The sequence below is a fragment of the Callithrix jacchus genome, chromosome 3 (genome assembly GCF_049354715.1).
Source record: "Callithrix jacchus isolate 240 chromosome 3, calJac240_pri, whole genome shotgun sequence".
Taxonomy (NCBI): domain Eukaryota; kingdom Metazoa; phylum Chordata; class Mammalia; order Primates; family Cebidae; genus Callithrix; species Callithrix jacchus.
Genome location: NC_133504.1, coordinates 126,744,609 through 126,768,067, shown reverse-complemented (window position 1 = coordinate 126,768,067; position 23,459 = coordinate 126,744,609). Strand labels below are relative to the sequence as shown.

General features: G+C 38.2%; 1 protein-coding gene and 1 long non-coding RNA gene across 41 annotated transcripts in view; one reads left to right on the top strand and one right to left on the bottom strand.

The window, feature by feature from the left end:
- Window positions 1-23,459, top strand: part of SLC4A4 (solute carrier family 4 member 4) — a 498,924-nt gene that overhangs the window by 225,069 nt on the left and 250,396 nt on the right. The window lies entirely within an intron of this gene.
- Window positions 1-23,459, bottom strand: part of LOC118152280 (uncharacterized) — a 65,354-nt gene that overhangs the window by 10,887 nt on the left and 31,008 nt on the right. Inside the window, exons 4-6 of the long non-coding RNA XR_008480193.2 lie at window positions 20,490-20,690; window positions 12,025-12,167; window positions 10,684-11,366 (exon numbers count right to left, since the gene is read on the bottom strand). This is a non-coding gene — a long non-coding RNA (uncharacterized LOC118152280). The remainder of the gene's footprint in view (window positions 1-10,683; window positions 11,367-12,024; window positions 12,168-20,489; window positions 20,691-23,459) is intronic.

The following is a 23,459-nucleotide window of genomic DNA, read 5'->3' as shown; positions in this document are numbered from 1 at the left end:
GTGGCTGTGGGCACAGCTTCAGCAGACTTAAATGTTCCAGCCTTTTGGTTCTGAAGAGAGCAGTGGATCCTGACAAAGAGGGTTCTCCCAGCACAGTGCTTGATCTCTGCTAAGAGATAGACTGCATCCTCAAGTGGGTCCCTGACCCCCATGCCTCCTGACTGGGAGAGACCTCCCAACAGGGGTTGACAGACACCTCATACAGGAGAGCTCCAGTTGATACCAGGCCAGAGCCCCTCTAGGACGAAGCTTCCAGAAGAAGGAGCAGGCAGCAATCTATGCTGTTCTATAGCCTCAGCTGGTGATACCCAGGCAAATAGGGTCTGGAGTGGACCTCCAGCAAACTCCAGCAGACCTGCAGAAGAGAGGCCTAACTGTTAAACTAACAAATAGAAAGCAATAACAACATCAACAAAAAGGACCCTTACACACAGAAACCCCATCTAAACATCATTAGTATGAAAGATCAAAGGTAGATAAATCTATGAAGATGAGGAAAAACCAGTGCAAAAATGCTGAAAATTCCCCAAATCAGAATACCTCTTCTCCTCCAAATGATCACAAAACTAGACAGAATATGACAAATGGACAGAAGTAGGCTTCAGAAGGCTTTAAACCAACAAAGATCAAAAAAGACAAAGAAGGGCATTACATAATGGTAAAAGGATCAATGCAACAAGAAGAGCTAACTATCCTAAATATAAGCACCTAATACAGGAGCACTCAGATTCATAAAACAAGTTCTTAGAGACCCCTACAAAGAGACTTTAACACTGCACTGTCAGTATTAGACAGATCAACGAGACAGAAAATTAAGGATATTCAGGACTGGAACTCAGCTCTGGACCAAGCAGACCTAATAGATATCTACAGAACTATCCACCCCAAATGCACAGAATATATATTCTTCTGAGCACCACATAGCATGACTTCAAAATTGACCACATAATTGGAGGTAAAACATTCCTCAGCAAATGCAAAAGAATGGAAATAATAACAAACAGCCTCTCAGACCACAGTGCAATCAAATTAGAACTCAGGTTTGAGAAACTCATTCAGAACCACACAACTACATGGAAACTGAACAACCTGCTCCTGAATAACTACTGAGTAAATAAAAAAATTAAGGCAGAAATAAATAAATTCTTTGAAACCAATGAGAATAAAGACACAATGTACCAGAATCTCTGGGACACAGCTAAAGCAGTGTTTAGAGGGAAATTTATAGCACTAAATGCCCACAGAAGAAAATGGAAATGATCTAAAATCAACACCCTACTATCACAATGAAAAGAACTAGAGAAGTAAGAGCAAATTCACAAACTAGCAGAAGACAAGAAATAACTAAGATCAGAGCAGAACGGAAGGAGATAGAAACACAAAAAGCCCTTCAAAAAATCAATGAATCCAGAAGGTGGTTTGTTGAAAAGATTAACAAAATAGATAAACCACTAGCTAGACTAATAAAGAAGGAAAGAGAGCAGAATCAAATAGACACACAAAAAATAATAAAGGGATATTACCACTAACCCCACAGCAACAAACTACCATCAGAGAATACAGTAAACACCTCTGTGCAAATAAACCAGAAAATCTAGAAGAAATGGATAAATTCCTGGGCACATACACCCTCTCAAGACTAAACCAGGGAGAAGTTGAATCCCTGAATAGATCAATAAGAAGTTTTGAAATGGGGGCAGTAATTAATAGCCTACCAACCAAAAAAAGCCCAGGACCAGATGGATTCACAGTTGAATTCTACCAGAGGTACAAAGAGGAGCTGCTACTATTCCTTCTGAAACTATTCCAAACAATATAAAAAGAGGACTCCTCCCTAACTGATTTTATAAGGATAGCATCATCCTGATACCAAAATTTGGCAGAGACACACAACAAAGAGAATTGCAGGCTAATATCGCTGATGAACATCAAGGCCAAAATCCTCAATAAAGTACTGGCAAACTGAATCCAGCAGCACATTAAAAAGCTTATCCACTGCAATTAACTCAAGCCTGCTTCAACATATGCATATCAATAAATGTAATCTATCACATATTAAACAGAACCACTGACAAAAACCACATGATTATCTCAATATATGCAGAAAAGGCCTTTGATAAATTCAACACCTCTTCATGCTAAAATCTCTCAATAAAATGGGTACTGATAGAACATACCTCAAAATTATAAGAGCTATTTATGACAAATCCATAGTCAATATCATACTGAATGGGCAAAGGCTGGAAGCATTCCTTTAGAAAACTGGCACAAGACAAGGATACCCTCTCTTACCACTTTTATTCAACATAGTATTGGAAGTTTTGGCCAGAGCAATCAGGCAAGAGAAAGAAATAACGGGTATTCCAATAGGAAGAGAGGAATTCAAATTCTTTGTTTGCACACAACATGACTGTATATTTAGAAAACCCCATTGTCTCAGCCCAAAAACTCCTTAAGCTGATAAGCAACTTCAGGAAAGTCTCAGGATACAAAATCAATGTACAAAAATCAGGAGTATTCTTATACACCAATAGTAGACAAGCAGAGAACCAAATTATGAGTGAACGTTCATTCACAACTGCTCCAAAGAGAATAAAATACCTAGGAATAAAACTTACAAGGGATGTAAAGGACCTCATCAAGGAGAGCTACAAACCATTGCTCAAGGAAATACGAGAGGACACAAACAAATGGAAAAACATTCTATGCTCATGGATAGGAAGAATCAGTATTGTGAAAGTGACCATATTGCTCAAAGTAATTTATAGAATCAGTGCTATTCATATCAAGTTGCCACTGACTTTCTTCACAGAATTAGAAAAATACTACTTTAAATTTCATATGGAAGCAAAAAAGAAACCATATAGCCAACACAATCCTAAGCAAAAAGAACAAAGCTGGAGACATCATGCTACCTAACTTCAAACTATACTACAAGCCTTCAGTAACAAAAACAGTATGGTACTGGTACCAAAACCAATATATAGACCAATGAAACATAATAGAAGCCTTAGAAATAAAACCACACATCTACAACCATTTGATCTTTGACAAACCTGACAAAAACAAGCAATAAGGAAAGGATTCTTTATTTAAGAAATTATGCTGGGAAAACTGGCTAGCCATATGCAGAAAACAGAAACTCCACCCCTTCTTTACAACTTATACAAATAATAACTTAAGATGGATTAAAGACTTAAAGGTAAAACCTAAAAAAAATAAAAACCCTAGAAGAAAACCTACGCAATACCATTCAAGACATAGATATGGGCAAAGACTTTGTGACTAAAACACCAAAAGCAATTGAAACAAAAGCAAAAATTGACAAATGGGATCTAACTAAACTAGAGCTTCTGCTCAGCAAAAGAAACGATCACTAGAATGAACAGGCAGCCTACAGATTGCTAGGAAATTTTTGCAACCTATTTATCTGACAAAGGGTTAATATCCAGATTCTACAAAGAAGTTAAACAAATTTACAAGAAAAAAACCCCATCAGAAAGTGGGCATAGAATATGAACAGATATTTCTCAAAAGAAGACATTTATGTGGCAAATAAACTTGAAAAAAAGCTCATCATCACTGGTCATTAGAGAAATGCAAATCAAAACCACAATAAGGTACCATCTCATGCCAGTTAGAATGGCGATCATTAAAAAGTCTGGAAACAACTGATGCTGATGAGGGTGTGGAGAAATAGGAATGCTTTTACACTGTTGGTGGGAGTGTTAAATAGTTCAACAATTGTGGAAGACAGTGTGGCAATTCCTCAAGCATCTGGAGCAGAAATACCATTTGACCTAGCAATCTCATTACTGGGATATACCCAAAGGATTATAAATCATTCTACTATAAAGACATGGGTCTGTATGTTTATTGCAGCATTATTTACAATAGCAAAGACTTGGAATCAACCCAAATGGCCATCAGTGATTGAGTAGATGAAGAAAATGTAGCACATTACACCATGGAACACTATGAAGCCATAAGAAAGAAGGAGTTCATGTCCTTTGCAGGGACATAGATGAAGCTGGAAACCACCATCCTGAGCAAACTTGCACAGGAACAGAAAACCAAACACTGCATATTCTCACTCTTAAGTAGAAGTTGAACAATGAGAACACATGAACTCAGGGAGGGGAACAACACACACTGAGAACGGTTGGGGGGTGTGACAAAAGGAGAGGGAGAGCATTAGGACAAATACCTAATGCACGTGGGACCGAAAACCTAGATAAGTGCAGCAAACCACCATGGCACATGTATACCTATGTAACAAACCTGCACTTTTACATGTTTCCCAGAACTTAAAGTAAAATAAAAATAAGAGTTTGTGAATGAATCAGTAACCGGATAGAATTAGAGACTGCAGTGTATATTCACAGGAAACTCTTTTTTTTTTTTATTTTTATTTTTATTTTTTTATTGGATTATAGGTTTTGGGGTACATGAGCAGAGCATGCAAGACAGTTGCGTAGGTACACACATGGCAGTGTGCTTTGCTTTTCTTCTCCCCTTCACCCACATTTGGCATTTCTCCCCAGGCTATCCCTCCCCACCTCCCCCTCCCACTCGCCCTCCCCTTTTCCCCCGAATAGACCCCAGTGTTTAGTACTCCCCTTTCTGTGTCCATGTGTTCTCATTTTTCATCACCCACCTATGAGTGAGAATATGCAGTGTTTCATTTTCTGTTCTTGTGTCAGTTTGCTGAGGATGATGTTCTCCAGATTCATCCATGTCCCTACAAACGACACGAACTCATCATTTCTGATTGCTGCATAATATTCCATGGTGTATATGTGCCACATTTTTCCAATCCAGTCTATTATCAATGGGCATTTGGGTTGATTCCAGGTCTTTGCTATTGTAAACAGTGCTGCAATGAACATTCGTGTACATGTGTCCTTATAGTAGAACGATTTATAGTCTTTTGGATATATACCCAGTAATGGGATTGCTGGGTCAAATGGAATTTCTATTTCTAAGGCCTTGAGGAATCGCCACACTGTCTTCCACAATGGTTGAACTAATTTACACTCCCAGCAACAGTGTAAAAGTGTTCCTTTTTCTCCACATCCTCTCCAGCATCTGTTGTCTCCAGATTTTTTAATGATCGCCATTCTAACTGGCGTGAGATGGTATCTCAATGTGGTTTTGATTTGCATCTCTCTGATGACCAGTGACGATGAGCATTTTTTCATATGATTGTTGGCCTCATATATGTCTTCTTTCGTAAAGTATCTGTTCATATCCTTTGCCCACTTTTGAATGGGCTTGTTTGTTTTTTTCCTGTAAATCTGTTTGAGTTCTTTGTAAATTCTGGTTATCAGCCCTTTGTCAGATGGGTAGACTGCAAAAATTTTTTCCCTTTCTGTTGGTTGCCGATCCACTCTAGTGACTGTTTCTTTTGCCGTGCAGAAGCTGTGGAGTTTGATTAGGTCCCATTTGTCTATTTTGGCTTTTGTTGCCAATGCTTTTGGTGTTTTGTTCATGAAGTCCTTGCCTACTCCTATGTCCTGGATAGTTTTGCCTAGATTTCCTTCTAGGGTTTTTATGGTGCCAGGTCTTATGTTTAAGTCTTTAATCCATCTGGAGTTAATTTTAGTGTAAGGTGTCAGGAAGGGGTCCAGTTTCTGCTTTCTGCACATGGCTAGCCAGTTTTCCCAACACCATTTGTTAAACATGGAATCCTTGCCACATTGCTTGTTTTTGTCAGGTTTATCAAAGATTGTATAGTTGTATGTATGTTGTGTTGCCTCTGGTGCCTCTGTTCTATTCCATTGGTCTATATCTCTGTTTTGGTACCAGTACCATGCTGTTTTGATTACTGTAGCCTTGTAGTATAGTTTGAAATCTGGTAGTGTGATGCCCCCCGCTGTGTTCTTTTTGCTTAGAATTGACTTGGCTATGCGGGCTCTCTTTTGGTGCCATATGAAGTTCATGGTGGTTTTTTCCAGTTCTGTGAAGAAAGTCAATGGTAGCTTGATGGGGATAGCGTTGATTCTGTAAATTACTTTGGGCAGTATAGCCATTTTCACGATATTAATTCTTCCTAATCATGAACATGGAATGTTTCTCCATCTGTTTGTGTCCTCTCTGATTTCATTGAGCAGTGGTTTGTAGTTCTCCTTGAAGAGGTCCCTTACATTCCTTGTGAGTTGTATTCCAAGGTATTTTATTCTTTTTGTAGCAATTGCGAATGGCAGTTCGCTCTTGATTTGGCTTTCTTTAAGTCTGTTATTGGTGTAGACGAATGCTTGTGATTTTTGCACATTGATTTTATATCCTGAGACTTTGCTGAAGTTGTTTATCAGTTTCAGGAGTTTTTGGGCTGAGGCAATGGGGTCTTCTAGGTTTACTATCATGTCGTCTGCAAATAGAGACAATTTGGCTTCCACCTTTCCTATTTGAATACCCTTTATTTCTTTTTCTTGCCTGATTGCTCTGGCTAGAACTTCCAGTACTATATTGAATAGGAGTGGTAAGAGAGGGCATCCTTGTCTAGTGCCAGATTTCAAAGGGACTGCTTCCAGTTTTTGCCCATTCAGTATGATATTGGCTGTTGGTTTGTCATAAATAGCTTTTATTACTTTGAGATACGTTCCATCGATACCGAGTTTGTGGAGGGTTTTTAGCATAAAGGGCTGTTGAATTTTGTCAAATGCCTTCTCTGCGTCAATTGAGATAATCATGTGGTTTTTGTTTTTGGTTCTGTTTATGTGGTGAATTACGTTGATAGACTTGCGTATGTTGAACCAGCCTTGCTTCCCCGGGATGAATCCTACTTGATCATGATGAATAAGTTTTTTGATTTGCTGTTGCAATCGGCTTGCCAATATTTTATTGAAGATTTTTGCATCTATGTTCATCATGGATATTGGCCTGAAGTTTTCTTTTCTCGTTGGGTCTCTGCCAGGTTTTGGTATCAGGATGATGTTGGTCTCATAAAATGATTTGGGAAGGATTCCCTCTTTTTGGATTGTTTGAAATAGTTTTAGAAGGAATGGTACCAGCTCCTCCTTGTGTGTCTGGTAGAATTCGGCTGTGAATCCGTGTGGACCTGGGCTTTTTTTGTGTGGTAGGCTCTTAATTGCTGCCTCAACTTCAGACCTTGTTATTGGTCTATTCATAGTTTCAGCTTCCTCCTGGTTTAGGCTTGGGAGGACACAGGAGTCCAGGAATTTATCCATTTCTTCCAGGTTTACTAGTTTATGCGCATATAGTTGTTTGTAATATTCTCTGATGATGGTTTGAATTTCTGTGGAATCTGTGGTGATTTCCCCTTTATCATTTTTTATTGCATCTATTTGGTTGTTCTCTCTTTTATTTTTAATCAATCTGGCTAGTGGTCTGTCTATTTTGTTGATCTTTTCAAAAAACCAGCTCTTGGATTTATTGATTTTTTGAAGGGTTTTTCGTGTCTCAATCTCCTTCAGCTCAGCTCTGATCTTAGTTATTTCTTGTCTTCTGCTGGGTTTTGAGTTTTTTTGATCTTGCTCCTCTAGCTCTTTCAATTTTGACGATAGGGTGTCAATTTTGGATCTCTCCATTCTCCTCATATGGGCACTTATTGCTATATACTTTCCTCTAGAGACTGCTTTAAATGTGTCCCAGAGGTTCTGGCACGTTGTGTCTTCGTTCTCATTGGTTTCGAAGAACTTCTTTATTTCTGCCTTCATTTCGTTGTTTACCCAGTCAACATTCAAGAGCCAGTTGTTCAGTTTCCATGAAGCTGTGCGGTTCTGGGTCGGTTTCTGAATTCTGAGTTCTAACTTGATTGCACTATGGTCTGAGAGGCTGTTTGTTATGATTTCAGTTGTTTTGCATTTGTTGAGCAGTGCTTTACTTCCAATTATGTGGTCAATTTTAGAGTAGGTGTGATGTGGTGCTGAGAAGAATGTGTATTCTGTGGATTTGGGGTGGAGAGTTCTGTAAATGTCCACCAGGTTTGCTTGCTCCAGGTCTGAGTTCAAGCCCTAGGTATCCTTGTTGATTTTCTGTCTGGTTGATCTGTCTAGTATTGAAAGTGGAGTGTTAAAGTCTCCCACTATTATTGTGTGGGAGTCTAAGTCCTTCTGTAAGTCATTAAGAACTTGCCTTATGTATCTGGGTGCTCCTGTGTTGGGTCCATATATGTTTAGGATCGTTAGCTCTTCTTGTTGTATCGATCCTTTTACCATTATGTAATGGCCTTCTTTGTCTCTTTTGATCTTTGTTGCTTTAAAGTCTATTTTATCAGAGATGAGAATTGCAACTCCTGCTTTTTTTTGCTTTCCATTTTGCTTGGTAAATCTTCCTCCATCCCTTTATTTTGAGCCTTTGTGTATCCTTGCATGTGAGATGGGTTTCCTGGATACAGCACACTGATGGGTTTTGGATTTTTATCCAATTTGCCAGTCTGTGTCTTTTGATTGGTGCATTTAGTCCATTTACATTTGGGGTTAATATTGTTATGTGTGAATTTGATACTGCCATTTTGATGCTAAGTGGCTGTTTTGCCTGTTAGTTGTTGTAGATTCTTCATTATGTTGAAGCTCTTTAGCATTCAGTGTGATTTTGGAATGGCTGGTACTGATTGATCCTTTCTATGTGTAGTGCCTCTTTTAGGAGCTCTTGTAAAGCAGGCCTGGTGGTGACAAAATCTCTGAGTACTTGCTTGTTCGCAAAGGATTTTATTCTTCCTTCACTTCTGAAGCTCAGTTTGGCTGGATATGAAATTCTGGGTTGAAAGTTCTTTTCTTTAAGAATGTTGAATATTGGCCCCCACTCTCTTCTGGCTTGTAGTGTTTCTGCCGAGAGATCTGCTGTGAGTCTGATGGGCTTCCCTTTGTGGGTGACCCGACCTTTCTCTCTGGCTGCCCTTAGTATTCTCTCCTTTATTTCAACCCTGTTGAATTTGACGATTATGTGCCTTGGGGTTGCTCTTCTTGCAGAATATCTTTGTGGTGTTGTCTGTATTTCCTGCAATTGAGTGTTGGCTTGTCTTGCTAGGTGGGGGAAATTTTCCTGGATGATGTCCTGAAGAGTATTTTCCAGCTTGGATTCATTCTCTTCGTCCCCTTCTGGTACACCTATCAAACGTAGGTTAGGTCTTTTCACATAGTCCCACATTTCTTGGAGACTTTGTTCATTCCTTTTTGCGCTTTTTTCTCTGATCTTGGTTTCTCGTTTTATTTCATTGAGTTGGTCTTCGACTTCAGATTTTCTTTCTTCTGCTTTGTCAATTCGGCTATTGAAACTTGTGTTTGCTTCGCGAAGTTCTCGTATTGTGTTTTTCAGCTCCTTTAATTCATTCATATTCCTCTCTAAGGTATCCATTCTTGTTATTATTTCCTCGAATCTTTTTTCAAATCTTTTTTCAAGGTTCTTAGTTTCTTTGCATTGATTTAATACATGATCTTTTAGCTCACAAAAGTTTCTCATTATCCATCTTCTGAAGTCTAATTCCGTCATTTCGTCACAGTCATTCTCTGTCCAGCTTTGCTCCCTTGCTGGTGAGGAGTTTTGGTCCTTTCTAGGAGGCAAGGTGTTCTGGTTTCGGGTGTTTTCCTCCTTTTTGCGCTGGTTTCTTCCCATCTTTGTGGATTTGTCCGCTGGTCGTCTGCGTAATTGCTGACTTTTCGTTTGGGTCTCTGAGTGGACACCCAGAATGTTGATGATGAAGTATTTCTGTTGCTTGGTTTTCCTTCTACCAGTCTAGCCCCTTCGCTGTATGACTGCTGAGGTCTGCTTCAGACCCTGCTTGTCTGGAGTGCACCTCTAGTAGCTGTGGCACAGTGAGGGATGCTACCAGTTTCTCTTTCTGCTTTCTTTGTCCCAGGATGATGCCTGCCTAATGTCAGTCTTTTGGATATAGAGGGGTCAGGGAGCTGCTTGAGGAGACAGTTTGTACTTTATAGGGGTTTAATTGCTGAGCTGTGCACTCTGTTTTTCATTCAGGGCTGTTAGGCTGCTATGTTTGATTCTGCTGCAACAGAGCTCATTAAGAAACCTTTTTTTTTTTTTTCTCAAATGCTCTGTGTTGAGGGGTTTGGGCTTTATTTTTGGATGTCTGATCAGGTGTCCTGCCCAGCTAGAAGGCAGACTAGCCACTGTTTGGCTGCCGAGGCTCCGCCCTGCTGTTGTGTGATTTGCGCTGTTCCTGCCGGCTCTGCTGTGGTCTCCGCCACGCCCTGCGGCGGAGTCTCTTCATTGTAGCGTGTTGCCTCAGCAACGGCAGGCTGCGTCAGCAGTGGGCGTGTATCTCAGTTGTGGCGGGTTGCCTCGGCAATGGCTGGCTGCGTCAGCAGTGGGCGTGTATCTCAGTTGGGGCAGGTTGCCTCGGTAGTGGTGGACGCCCCTCCCCCACAGAGCGTCTCGGACCGTCTGCTCGGGATAGTTTGAAATTGCGGTTTTGTTCCTCCCACTGGGTATCCCAATCCCTGCAATCCCCTGGGCTGGCCTACTGTCCAAGTCTCGTTCAGTCTCAAGTCCAGCCCTCTCAAGTCTCAGGTTGCCGGTTCAACAGGGCACCCGGACAAGCGCGCCCTGTGGGGATTGCTGGGTAGGGCCGGCCACCGCCGCCCCGGCTGCCGGCTTCGCCAGGCAGACCTACTGCCTGGCGTCCCGTGTCTTTTTTATACTTGGGAGTTTCCCCGTTCTGTGGGCAACAAAGATCAGTCTGGAAATGCCGCTCTGACTCACCGTTTGCGGATTCAACGAGAAGAGCTCCAATCCTGGGTTGTTCTCACAGCGCCATCTTGAGTCCCCCCTCCAGGAAACTCTTATTTATTCATGCTGTTGAAAGGAGATTGGATAAGCTAGACATATTAAATAATAGTATGTTTGATTTTCTTGGAGTTTATAAAATTATCAAGCCAAACAATGACTATCTGAATCTTGAGAGACTGGCTGACTTTTTTAGGTTCCTTCCTTTCCCACAGATTCTTTGTTTTTCCCTCTGTTCTATTCCCATTAGTATCAAACTTAAAACTGATGCAGACACCGCAGATTTAAGCACAGCTGACCTGTTCAAAGCTACTTTCCTAATAGTTATCACTTTCCCTAGGTTTAGAAGACAGTTGTTGTGAACTATACAAGGACTTTGGCCTATTTCCCCCCCACCACCAAAAAAAAAAAAAAAATGACAAAGGATATTAAACAGTGATTACATTTTTTAATCATAGCTTTATTATGATAAGAAACTGATGCAAATCAAAACTACATTGAGATACCATCTCACGCCAGTTAGAATGGCGATCATTAAAATATCTGGAGACAACAGATGCTGGAGAGGATGTGGAGAAATAGGAACACTTTTACATGGTTGGTGGGAGTGTAAATTAGTTCAACCATTGTGGAAGACAGTGTGGCGATTCCTCAAGGACCTAGAAATAGAAATTCCATTGGACCCAGCAATCCCATTACTGGGTGTATATCCAAAACATTATAAATCGTTCTACTATAAGGACACATACACACGAATGTTCATTGCAGAACTACTTACAATAGCAAAGACCTGGAACCAACCCAAATGCCCATTGATGATAGACAGGGAAAATGTGGCACATATACACCATGGAACACTGTGCAGCCATAAAATAGAATGAGTTCGTGTCCTTTGCAGGGACATGGATGAACTTGGAAGCCATCATTCTCAGCAAACTGACACAAGAACAGAAAATCAAACACTGCATGTTCTCACTCATAGGTGGGTGTTGAACAATGAGAACACATGGACACAGGGAGGGAAGCATCACACACTGGGGTCTGTCATGGGGAAATAGGGGAGGGACAGCTGGGGGTAGGGAGTTGGGGAGAAATAGCATGGGGAGAAATGCCAGATATAGGTGATGGGGAGGAAGGCAGCAAATCACATTGCCCTGTGTGTACCTATGCAACAATCTTGCATGTTCTTCACATGTACCCCAAAATCTAAAATGCAATTAAAAACAAAGAGAAAGAAAAACAACAAAAAAATAAAAACACGTATTAAAAAAAAAGAAAAAGAAACTGAAAGGATGCATATGAGTTGGTGATACTTACCTGGATTCTGGTCAAGCCATTGCAAAGCTATGGTGCAAGCACTGATATGGATGTGGACCTTTTTCAATAGAGGCACAGAAGACTTCATCCTCAGACTGGGCTTTAAGTGCTCTTGGGGTTGAGTACAGGATAAATACATTTACCTGAAACATCGCTTTTATTTAGATATTTGGAAAAAGATATTTTTATAGTAAGTAAATCTAGAACTATTAATTTTAAATATGAAATGTGAAACTCTTTAAAGACAAACATGGAGATTTACAGAGATATTTTGAGGCTGGTGGATGCCTTAGTTATTCTGTCTCATTAAAGTGTTGAAGAACACACACATTATCCTAAAGGACTGGTTTATAATATGGAAGATTTAATGACTATAGCATAGACATTAAGTCTTTGTTTTTGAGTTAATCACTGAGGGAAACTGAAGTTCCATTTCACCACTTCCTGGGTATAGCCACCGTGGTACAATCTTTAGCTTCGCTTGGTTGCATAAGAAACCAGTTAAGACCTAAAACTGCAAAGAAAGATGCATTTTGGCCTTTAAGAACCAGTTTAAATCATGAACAGCTTTATTTAGAGCCAGTTGGAGGTAGCATACTGCTGGCAATTCCAAACCACTTAAAAAACAAAAGTTACGGTTATTAATTTTTGAAGCCACAGAAGCATGAATCAACATTATAGCAGTGTCAGTATCTCAGTAGGAACTAGTTTCAGCTGAACTGTGGCAACAAAATAAATGTTTGCAGATTGTTTTGACAAAATGTCAACCTCTGGGCTCAATTTATTTGCCAACAGCCTTACTTTTGAAAAAGCCTTGCTGCACGTGAAGTTTAGGAGAAAATCCTCCCTCTGAACATTCTGGACCTTAACAAATAACTCTATCTGTAAGCATTTGTAATGTAGATCTGCAAATGTTTTAATAGGAATGGAATATGTTGCTAAGAGAATGTGTCTATAAATATCTGTTTGACATATTTCACCACAGCGGAGATTAGGGAAATGGGTTTTTAAGGCAAAGTGGTCAGCTGGTACAGCTGGTGGTATAGGCTATATTTTTTAAAACATAATTCGCATGTGGTTTTTGAAAATTATTTATTTATTTTGATTTTTAAAAATTTAATTTTAAGTTCTAGATACATGTGCAGAATGCGCAGCTTTGTTACATAGGTAAAGGTGTGCCGTGGCAGTTTGTTGCACCTTGTACCCCTCACCTAGGTATTAAGTCCTGCTTGTATTAGCTATTTATCCTGATACTCTCCCTACCCCCAGCTCCCACAGACCTCAGTGTGTGTTGTTCCCCTGCTTGTGTTTCATGTATTCTCATTATTCAACTCCTTCTTATAAGTGAGAACATGCAGTGTTGGGGTTTCTGTTCCTGTGTTAGTTTGCTGAGGATAGTGGTTTTGAGCTCCATCCATGTCCCTGCAAAGGGCATGGTCTCATTCTATGATTTTTTTTTTTTTAAATGGGGTCTTGTTCTTCTTGCCCAGGCTAGAGTGAAATGGCACAATCTCAGCTCACTGCAACCTCCGCCTCCCAGGTTCAAACAATTCTTTGCCTCAGCCTCCCGAGTAGCTAGGATTACAAGTGCATGCCACTGCACCAGGCTAATTTTTGTATTTTTACCTTAATGGAGTTTTGCCATGTTGTCTAGGGTGGTCTCGAACTCTTGACTTTGTGATCCACCCACCTTGGCCTCCCAAACTGCTGGGATTACAGGCATGAACCACCTCGCCCAGTCTGATTTTTTTAAAGACATACAATCTTGCTGTGTTGTCCAAGCTGGACTTGAACTCCTGGGCTCAAGCAATCCTTCAGCCTCAGCCACTCAACTAAGTGAGACTACAGTTTTGCACCACTATGTCTGGCTCATGTGTGTTTATAAAGTTCTCTAGACAGGGCTGTAACAGGGTGGTATATGTGTGTGTGTGTGCTGTCAGATGATTTTATTCCTATTTTTCTAGTGTACACCCATCATTTGAAGCTTAGGCATATGCAACTCTAGGAAGTGAGTTTATTCCCTGGAATGAGGTATCTTTTTTGAAAGTTGCTTGACAAGTGTGAAGAAAATCATTTTCCAAAGCAATAACAGCCATTTTATATAAAATTCTGCCCGTGTGTGTTTATATGCATTTCATCTGACTCTTAAACAGATCTATAACTCCCAAAGTTAGAACTGACAAGTTTATAGGCTAAGTTGTTTGAGCTCTGGAATGAATGTAGACGGTTCTTAAAGCCATTTAAAATCAGAGGAAAATAAATTAAAAGGAATAGAAAGGATGGCTTGTTAAAAAGTAAAGGAATAATGGCTCAATTCCAAGCTTAGTCTAGGAAAAGTTTAACATTCATTGCAAAGTATTTGGTAATATATAGTCCTTGGATACTTTAAAGAGAAAAACAAACACTATTATTAACAAGATTTTAACATGCCTCATTTTCAAAGCGTTCAAGCCAATGGCTAGATATGTTTTTGAAATCTTCTGTTTGATAGTGGGGTTTCGAAGGGTGCCCTAGGTTCCCAAATACAGTAGAAATAGAAATGAATAGGGAAGCTCTCTATAGCAGGAAGACTATGGGCTTTATGGTCAGACAAAGCTACATAACTGCTAAGTCTAGAGCTCCCCATTACTAGATGTTATCTGGGTAATATATGCAATAATCTCATTGAATACATATCATATATGAATATAGAAATAATACTTCGGTTGTGGGAATGTTCCGAGGATTAAAGGAGATATGTTCATAATAATGGCTATTTACCAAAAGATATTCTTATTAAGTAATATTTCTAATTTAGATTCTACTTAATAAACCTTATGACTGTCTTTTGAAGAAGTTTGTAAGTGGTGATGAATTAAAAGAAGAAAAATAAAAACTTGTGATAATGGAAAATAGAAGTGTAAGTTTTGGAAGAAAAGACCGCAGTGGATGTGTAGCTGTTTGTGCATACCCCAAATAACATCGTAAAGCCAAGTTATTGTTCTGAAAGTCTTTGATCATTTTAGATAGTAATTGATTCAAGGTGTAGGAGAAACTCATTTCTGAAGTGAGTTTGATTTCAGCATGTGAAAGGATACATTCTTTTGACTCAGCTCAGAGCATGCTAATTTTATAGGCAAATTAACCAATTGTCATTCATGGCAGGACATACCATGTAGACATTTCAGAGGAATTTTAATTGCAGTTGACATTTTTGAAATGAATTCTTGGACATAAACATCTATATGATAACCAAAGAATAAATTGTAATATTTAGGCATATTTTACATTAGCAACCAAAAAAAAAAAACCAATTAGAAACTGACTTTCAGAATTCTGTTTAGGGAATTCATTTAGCTGATATCGCAAGTAACACTTAAATAGCACCTTTGGTGTATTTTAAAGTAGAATTAGATGAATATAACATTATAAAAACTAGGCATTGGCCAGTTTTTCTTTGAGTATACAAGACAGAAGTTTAGCATTTACTTAATTAACTATAATTTATTTTTATGTAAACCAATAATGAAATCTGTAAAAATATTTAGGTTCTTGTTCTGAAAAATTAAGATCATTTTTAAGGAACATGGTTAGTGGCTGATTTACATGTGTTATTTTAATATGAGTTTTGTTCTATTGTAGTAGAGAATTATGCTTCCTAACATCTCCACTATGCAAGAATAGAGTGACTGGACATATCTTATGCTATAACAATCTTAATATGTGTGTGTTTTGGGTGCAGCTCAGAGATAATCAATATTGTTTAATATTCATTGGTATCTCTTGGATTGCTGATTCTGTATTTGTTTTTAAGTCAAATTACTACTTAAAGAGGAAACCTTAAATAATTGTCAGTAGGACCTGTGAATCAAAACTTGTTCTGTACATAAAATGTCGATTCATTTCAGTAAGTCACCCTTGTGTATAGCTTAGTTCTTTTCACCACATATTCTTTTTATCTGTGAACCATCATGCAGACTTTTCCCTTTCCTTCTGTTTTTGGAAATCCTCATCCTATTCATGTGCTTTATTTTTCCATTGGATTTTCAGGTTTACTTAAGTCTCTGGAGTTGGTTATATGCCTTTACCTCTTTAGGTCACTTTCAGTGAGTTTATTTATGTTGGTCACAACTGATGGGACATTCACTGAAAAATTCATTCATTTTGCAACTCCTTTATGTAGTTAGTATTTAAATACTGTTAGTGCTAACTGTACACTTTGACTAAATAATGGAGTAAATAAAGAGTGAGAATATTGCTGAGCATTATTTTTTTTCTCTAAGACTGTCAGATTCAGTTTTTTCAATCTTTGTGTTGAAAATTTGTTGGTATTACTTCTCAAAAGAAAGATGAGATCTAAAGTGCCAGAATGAATAATAATACATCGGTAGATTGCTAAATATAATAGCATTATCTTGTCTTTCTGAATAGAATTTTGTAAGCCAGAAGAGTAAAATTTGATTCATCCAACCATGGATGTACCTTTAGTAATCTCTTCATTTTTCCTGTAGTTATTATATATCAAAAAGTTGCGGGAAGGTGAGTTCGAGGAAGAAGCAGCGATTTGCTCAGAGTTGAAACTGAGCACCAGATTCTGGTCTCGTAATTTTGATCCCATCACTCTACCTCTGATTACTGTTGACTCAGGGCTGTGTTATCTCATGAAGTGAATCCCCTGTGCTGTCACTAGATAGGAGTGCATTTGCAGAATCCCATCTTTTGAAATGAATGCTCCCTAAGAGATAAAGATTCATTTTCTCTGAGGATGTAGGAATCAGCTGCTGCAAACACTTCATTGATCACTTGGGGGAATTTTCCCAACAAATTGGCAAAAATTTAGTGTCTTATGTGAATTCTCCTAAAACTTACTGGGAACAGTCCCTCCTCCTTCCACACCACTTCCAAGCAACAGCACTTCTTTAATTCATTTTTGTATTACTAGACAACTTAGGTATTTATATTTAACATCTGCCTTGAGCTTTAGGTTCTACTGACTCCTACATATCAAGACTGGGTTGCTTTTATCTCAGTTTACCCTAGCTTTTCAGTCTTAAATTGACAACTTGACCTTGAGTCTTCCTTGTAGTCCCTTCAGATTTGCTGTTTGTATTTGCTGCTCCTGCATTTACACTGTGGCCTCCTCTTGCAGATTTTGGCTTACCTTATTCATCAGGCCCAGAACATCTTCCATTGCCTTCCTAGGAGTTCCCTGACTCACTCTTTATGCATTTCTATACCTGAATCTCAGACACCCCACTTTACTGAAGTTTTTCCTGCCCTTCTCACAAAGGAGGGGTGGCAGAGGGATTTTGACAATTTTCAGGTGAATGCCTAATCTCTACTTTACAAGGTTGCTAAAGCATCTTACCAGTGTAATTCTAAGAAAGAAAGATTTGAGCTTATGGAGGTCTTAAAGAGTGCCATGAATAGTCAAATGTATTTTCAAACAAGCTTCTGCTGGTATTTGATGGATCCAAAGAAGGGGTTTTCTGAGAAGGCAAAGGAATTGTAAGTTTTTTGATCGATAGTTAATTAATTGGAAATTCTTCACCCAGTTAAGGAATAGCCAAGCCTTACAGGTTACCATAAATCTTAAAAGCGACTAAATACTTTCTCTAACTGTTCTTTCTGAATAGGTTGCTGTTAATAGTCAATCTCTTTTGAGCTGGCACTTACTTACGTCACCCCTGATGAACTGAGGTTATCTCTAGATGCCTTGAAGTGTTATATATAGGTTTCTAATATAAGGGATTAAGAAATGTATAGAGGGATTATAGTGAAAACAGATTGTGTCAAAGGGGGTGAATCATTTACTTTTGTCAGTATTACTCTGTAGAATGCATGAGTTTTATTTGTAGCATACATTAACAGAAAATTAAGACCCTTAGCCAGCCCACATACTCACTCTAATCTAGGTTTTCCATTAGCTTTGTGTAGTTTAGTGATATGAATGATTTAGATGGAAGTTTATTTCTATAACATATTATGAACCTCTTCCCTAAAAGATGGTTCTAAAAACTTAACTGATCCCATTTTATTATTTCCTGAGCATGGATCTCCTGAGACCATCTCCGTTGGTCATTTGGGAAGGTGCTTAATGAAACAGCATCAGCATTTACTTGTGTTTTTATTTAGACTCTTGCCATTCATATGCCATTTCTCAAGTAGTTGAACTCAGTTTTTACAAGTGCTCTTTCAGTTTCTAGCCTGGTTTTTTGTCTTTGCTCATCAGTAGACAGTTGCTGGTGTGCTCTTGTGTGCTGCTACCACAGAATACCACAGACTTGGTCATTTGTAAAGATCAGGCGTTTATTGGCTCTTAGTTCTGGAGGGCGAGAAGTCCCCCATCAAGGTTCTGGCATCTGGAGAGGGCCTTGTTGGTGTGTTATAACATGGCAGAACGCATCACAAAGCAGAGGGGCAAAGAAGGCAAAAGAGAGCAAGCGGGGGTGAATCCATTCCCAAGATAATGGTATTAGTCTATTCCTGGGGGCAGAACCCTCGTGAGGTAAACACCTTTTCAAGGTTTGACCTACCAATGCTACCACAATGGCAATTAAATTTCCACATGAGCTTTGGATGTAAAAAACTTCTAAACCATAGCACAAGGCAAACGAAGCATTATGTTGTCTGAGAACAGTGAAACTTATAGATGTCAAGTAGGAAGTGTTGGAGGATCTGTTACATTTATTTTTTCTTTGCTGAGAATATAATTAAACTTCACAAAAGTTGAGGATCACTGCCACTAATTTTGGACCCTCAACTCTGAACAGATCTAAATAAGACAGAAAAGAAGAAAACCTTATTGTCGAATCTTGTTGACATTTCTATATTACATTCAGAGTTCCAGCAATATCTTTAGAGTGTTAATACATCTGTGGGGATGTCACCTTTTTTCAAATAAGAAAGAACAGGCATCCATGTAATATTTCCTTGAGGCCTCCATTCCTCTCCTGTTTTAAAAGAAATGGTATTTTTAAACCACATTTTTCAGTATTGCTATCCAGGTAATATGGGTAAGAATTTTTTGGCAATGTGGGGATGAAGTCAGAAATCCTAAAGATTTTTTAAGGTCCAGTGCCTCTATATTCTTAGGCATTTTGACAGAGTCTACAGGAAGGAGAGAGAAGTCTTCTTTTGTGTATGGAAGCATCTAATGGCATCATTAGTTTGGCGCTTGTGACACTAATATTGGAGCTATATATTTAGCTACTCTGTATAGAAAATAGCTGCACTCGAGCAAATCTGTAGAGTTTATTTTGGGAATCTTGAAGATTTCCTAATGTTGATGAGAATTGAGTCTGACTTTAGAAACCTCAGGGTATAAATTGTGCTGATAATGGGTCTGAGTTGAACCTGGAGAAAATGCTGATGTGTTCACTCTTAAGCAGAGTGATTCATCACGTAAACCTTATCATGGGCAGCTCTGGCAGAGAAGAAAGAAGTGATGTAGGGAGTGAGAAATTAAAAGTAAATGGAAATGATGTTTACAACATGCACAAGAAACTTTTAAGTCCTTCAGGAAAAGGTTGCTGGGCAGCCATATTCTTTCTTTACCATTTCAATTAGTAAGTGTTTTCCGTTCTGTTTACAGAAAGTATCCTTTCCATGCAACTTGCATGAAATTCCCCTCACTCTCATCCCCATTGTTCTGTGACCATGGGATTTTTTTTTAGGCTTTTGTGGCTTCTCAGTTAAGTAGCTTTCAGAACCATGGCCAGTCTTGGTTCAGAATTGGCTATTCCAGTCCCTACACAGCAGTAAAGGCAAGTGCTATAAGATTATGTTTGTGTTGGACATTTTTTTGAGAAAGATAATTGAGATTCTGCATTTTCAAATATTGTAAGGAAGTGTGTGGCAATAATTTGACATGCCTATTCTCAATTTAGCAACTGAAAAAACCTTAATTGGCTTGTTTTCCTTATAAATATGATATTAATACTAATTTTAGAAAATTTAGAACTTGCACAGAAGGAAAACAAGGGAAATAAGAATCCTCAGTGGTTCTATTACTTAAGAATAATAATTGTTAACATTTAGTATATGTCCTTCTGGTGTTTTTTTTCTATATATATTATATAAATTAATCAGCCTGTTGTTGTAAGTGCAAGAAACTTGTTTATAACTGGAATAAACAAACAACAAAAACGATTTTTTAAAAAAATTCACTAATGGAAGGATCTGGGTATAGTTGAGTCTTTGGGGAAAGTAATTTGATCTCAACAAAAGACTGCAAGAAGCTAAACACAAGTAGAAGTAATAATTATTTAGATACTTAAGGCATTGGGTACCTTGTAATTTTAACAAGGCAGATATGCCCTGGTGGTTAAATGTGGTTGAACGGATGTGGTTGTATGAATTCCTCCTTTTTACCTGAGTCCTCACTTAACGTTTCTTCTGGAAATTCTCTGGCATGTGATATGTGTCAAAAGACATAATTTAGATCTGAATCAGGGGCAGAATGATGTTCTGAACTCTGTACTTACCTCCAAAATTCCTGTTACCCACTAAGTCCATCTAGACTTCCTTGTCTCCTGCTTTTGTTTTCACTACTGTGTTGTTTTGGCATCTCAAGTGTTACCTTCTTGGGAACATTGGGAGTTGACATCCTTGGCAGCGTATTGAGAGTGACTCTGATGATGGTGTCTGTAATGTGGTACCTCTTCCAGGTGTTGTTTTGCAGAGGGCTGGAGCCAAAATAATCAATATGTGTGAAACACTCCTTAAGGACCCAGCACATTCTTGGGATGTTAATCTACTAGGGAGAATGCAGTCTTACAATATGAAGATGGAGCCATTGGGTGATTACTGTTTCTGTGAACCCATTTCTTCTCAAAGCCGTATAAATACCATGCAGACTTGTACTTTGTACACGTTTGGATTAAGTAAGGAAAATGATATCATGGAAGGTGAAATTTGGAAAAAAATGTCAAAATGTTTAGTTTTATCATTAGTTACTTAGCTTTAGGTCATCACTGAGGCTGCTAAAAACCAAGTGATTGATTTGAATTTTACTTTTCTCTCTGATAAAGATTATTGAAATATTGAAATAATATTAATAAACTACTTAATATAATGACAATGAGTATAATTGGGATAATTAATAAAAGAAGCAGCAGACCAAAAAGGCTGTGGGCCAATCATTTTTTGAAACATGGAATTTCATGGACCAAACTTGCTTTACTGCTGTGCCATCACTGAGACTACCCCTTTGAGAGTGGCTTAGCAGCATTTAAAAAAGAAAAATACATATTTACATCACTGACAGAGATCCTGGTTTTAATTTTTAACCCACTGCTGTGACAGAAGTTGGGAAGGAACTACACCGAATAAGTTATAGAATGCAGGGAGTACCACCTTTATATTCTAAAGAATTCTGTGTATCTTATAGACATGACCTGAATTTGTATAATGTTTGTGTAATGTAAACCCCAGGTAAATTATTTTTCTACATTTTTAAGATAAAAAGCGACAGTACAGATATTTCTTAAAAATATCTGAGTAAACTCTTGTTTTTTATCACTGCTTGCTAGCTGAAATTGAACTTACTCTGCTCCTAACTAATGCACTTTGATAATATTATGAAACTCAGACTCTTCGTGCTGTTGACGCTCTACAGCTGAATAATAATGTCATGACATATTAAGAATAATTTGTGATAATTGACAGCTTTTCTTGAGTGGGAGCTTATTAATACATGGATACCTAAATATGTTTAAAATTATCTATTTTAATGAATACTATTTGACTGTTCCAGTTTTTTGGCTAATTTGAAACAGAAAAAGTAACTGTCTAATTTACTTATCTGTGGCTTGCTAACATGTAAATTGATGGTGATTTTCTGGATTGGTTGGGGTAAAGGTATGTTAAGGCATGAAGAAAATCTAGGTGACTTGTACACATCTCTCCAAAACTTGGATTTCATTTAAAAAAGTTGTTCAATGCAATTAATTTAATGATACACCTAACACATGGAAATTAGTTGTACTTTAACCAGTTACAATAATAAGAGGGTATATCAGGACTCTTGGTTTCAAATGACAAAAAAATTCAGCTCAGATTGCCTTAAAACAATTTTTGCTTTTAATTTAAATTGTAATTATTAAGTATGATTGAAAAATAACTGACTGCAGGCATGGGTGGATCTAGGCATTAGAAACCTACCCCTGCCTTGCTTCTGAGTTATTACATGTTTATTATTAGGTAGACTTTTCCCTTAGGGTTGCAAGATGGCCATCTGTACATCATAGCTTTTATTGCCATTTTGGCCTCTTCGCATAATGATTTACTTCCTAGTAGTTCTAGCAAAAGGCTGAAATTTATTTACTCTGTTTTGCCTGTATTAGGTAAACTGTCCATTCAAAAATAAATTGCGGTGGCAAGAAGTTATGATAATCTCATTGCTCAGACCTAGGTCATAGGGTATGGATTGAACCAAATGGTTATACAAATATAAAGATGGTTCTCTAGAAGAAAATGGGATGCCATCATTAGAAAAAGAGCTTAAAGGTGGTTCCTAACAGATGGTGGCCACTACAGTGTCTGTTTGTGTGTGTGTGTGTGTGTGTGTGTGTGTGTGTTTGTGTATGTGTGTGTGGTTTAAACATTTATATGTTTATAAAACTTCATTCATTTAGTTATTCTCATTTGTTTTATTTTTAAAGGTGAAAATGAAGTTTGAGGATTTTATATATATATATTTAAGTGTGTTTTTAGAGTGCTACAGTGGTCTGGTAATTATTATTAATAAGAATTCAGTACCTTATGTCTACTTAACCTCCCTTCATGCTCCATGCCCCTTCTTCTCTTACTTGTGATATCCTGGAATTGCCCTCTCAAGAAAGAGTTAGCACATAAGCTTTACCTAAGTTTCTACTTTCTGGGGAATATGAATGGAAAATGATATCAATCAGATTCACTTAGGGGGCTGTTTCAAATGGTAAATATACCACCATGACAGTTCTTTGACACATGGTATGCTTCAAGTTTATAAGGATGAGAAAAGGTGTAACACCGCAACATTAGACTTAGAAATAGTTGACCTACATTTGAACCTGACTCTGCTACTTACTATATGACACTGAGTAATTTGCTGAACCTCTTTGAGTCTCATTCCCCAATCTGGTCAACAAAGGCTCAGCATGATAACAAGGGTTCTCAGGGAAGACTGCTTAGGGTGCCTGTGAATCATTAGGCAATTTACATGCATATCCAAGCCTCAGTTTCCTTATGTGTAAAATGGAGATAGTAATATAATCTACCTCACAGGTTTGTTGTGAGGATTAGATGAGATCATCATTCATGCAAAGCATTTGTGAAGTGCCTTATCTATAATCATCTCTAAAAAGGAGTAAAAAGCTGCCCCTTTGAAAGGTTGTGAAGATTAGCTGCCCTCTCTAGGCAGCCCTTGGAACCATTTGGGATAGGTCTGGGCTCCTGAGCTATTGTAAAGCATG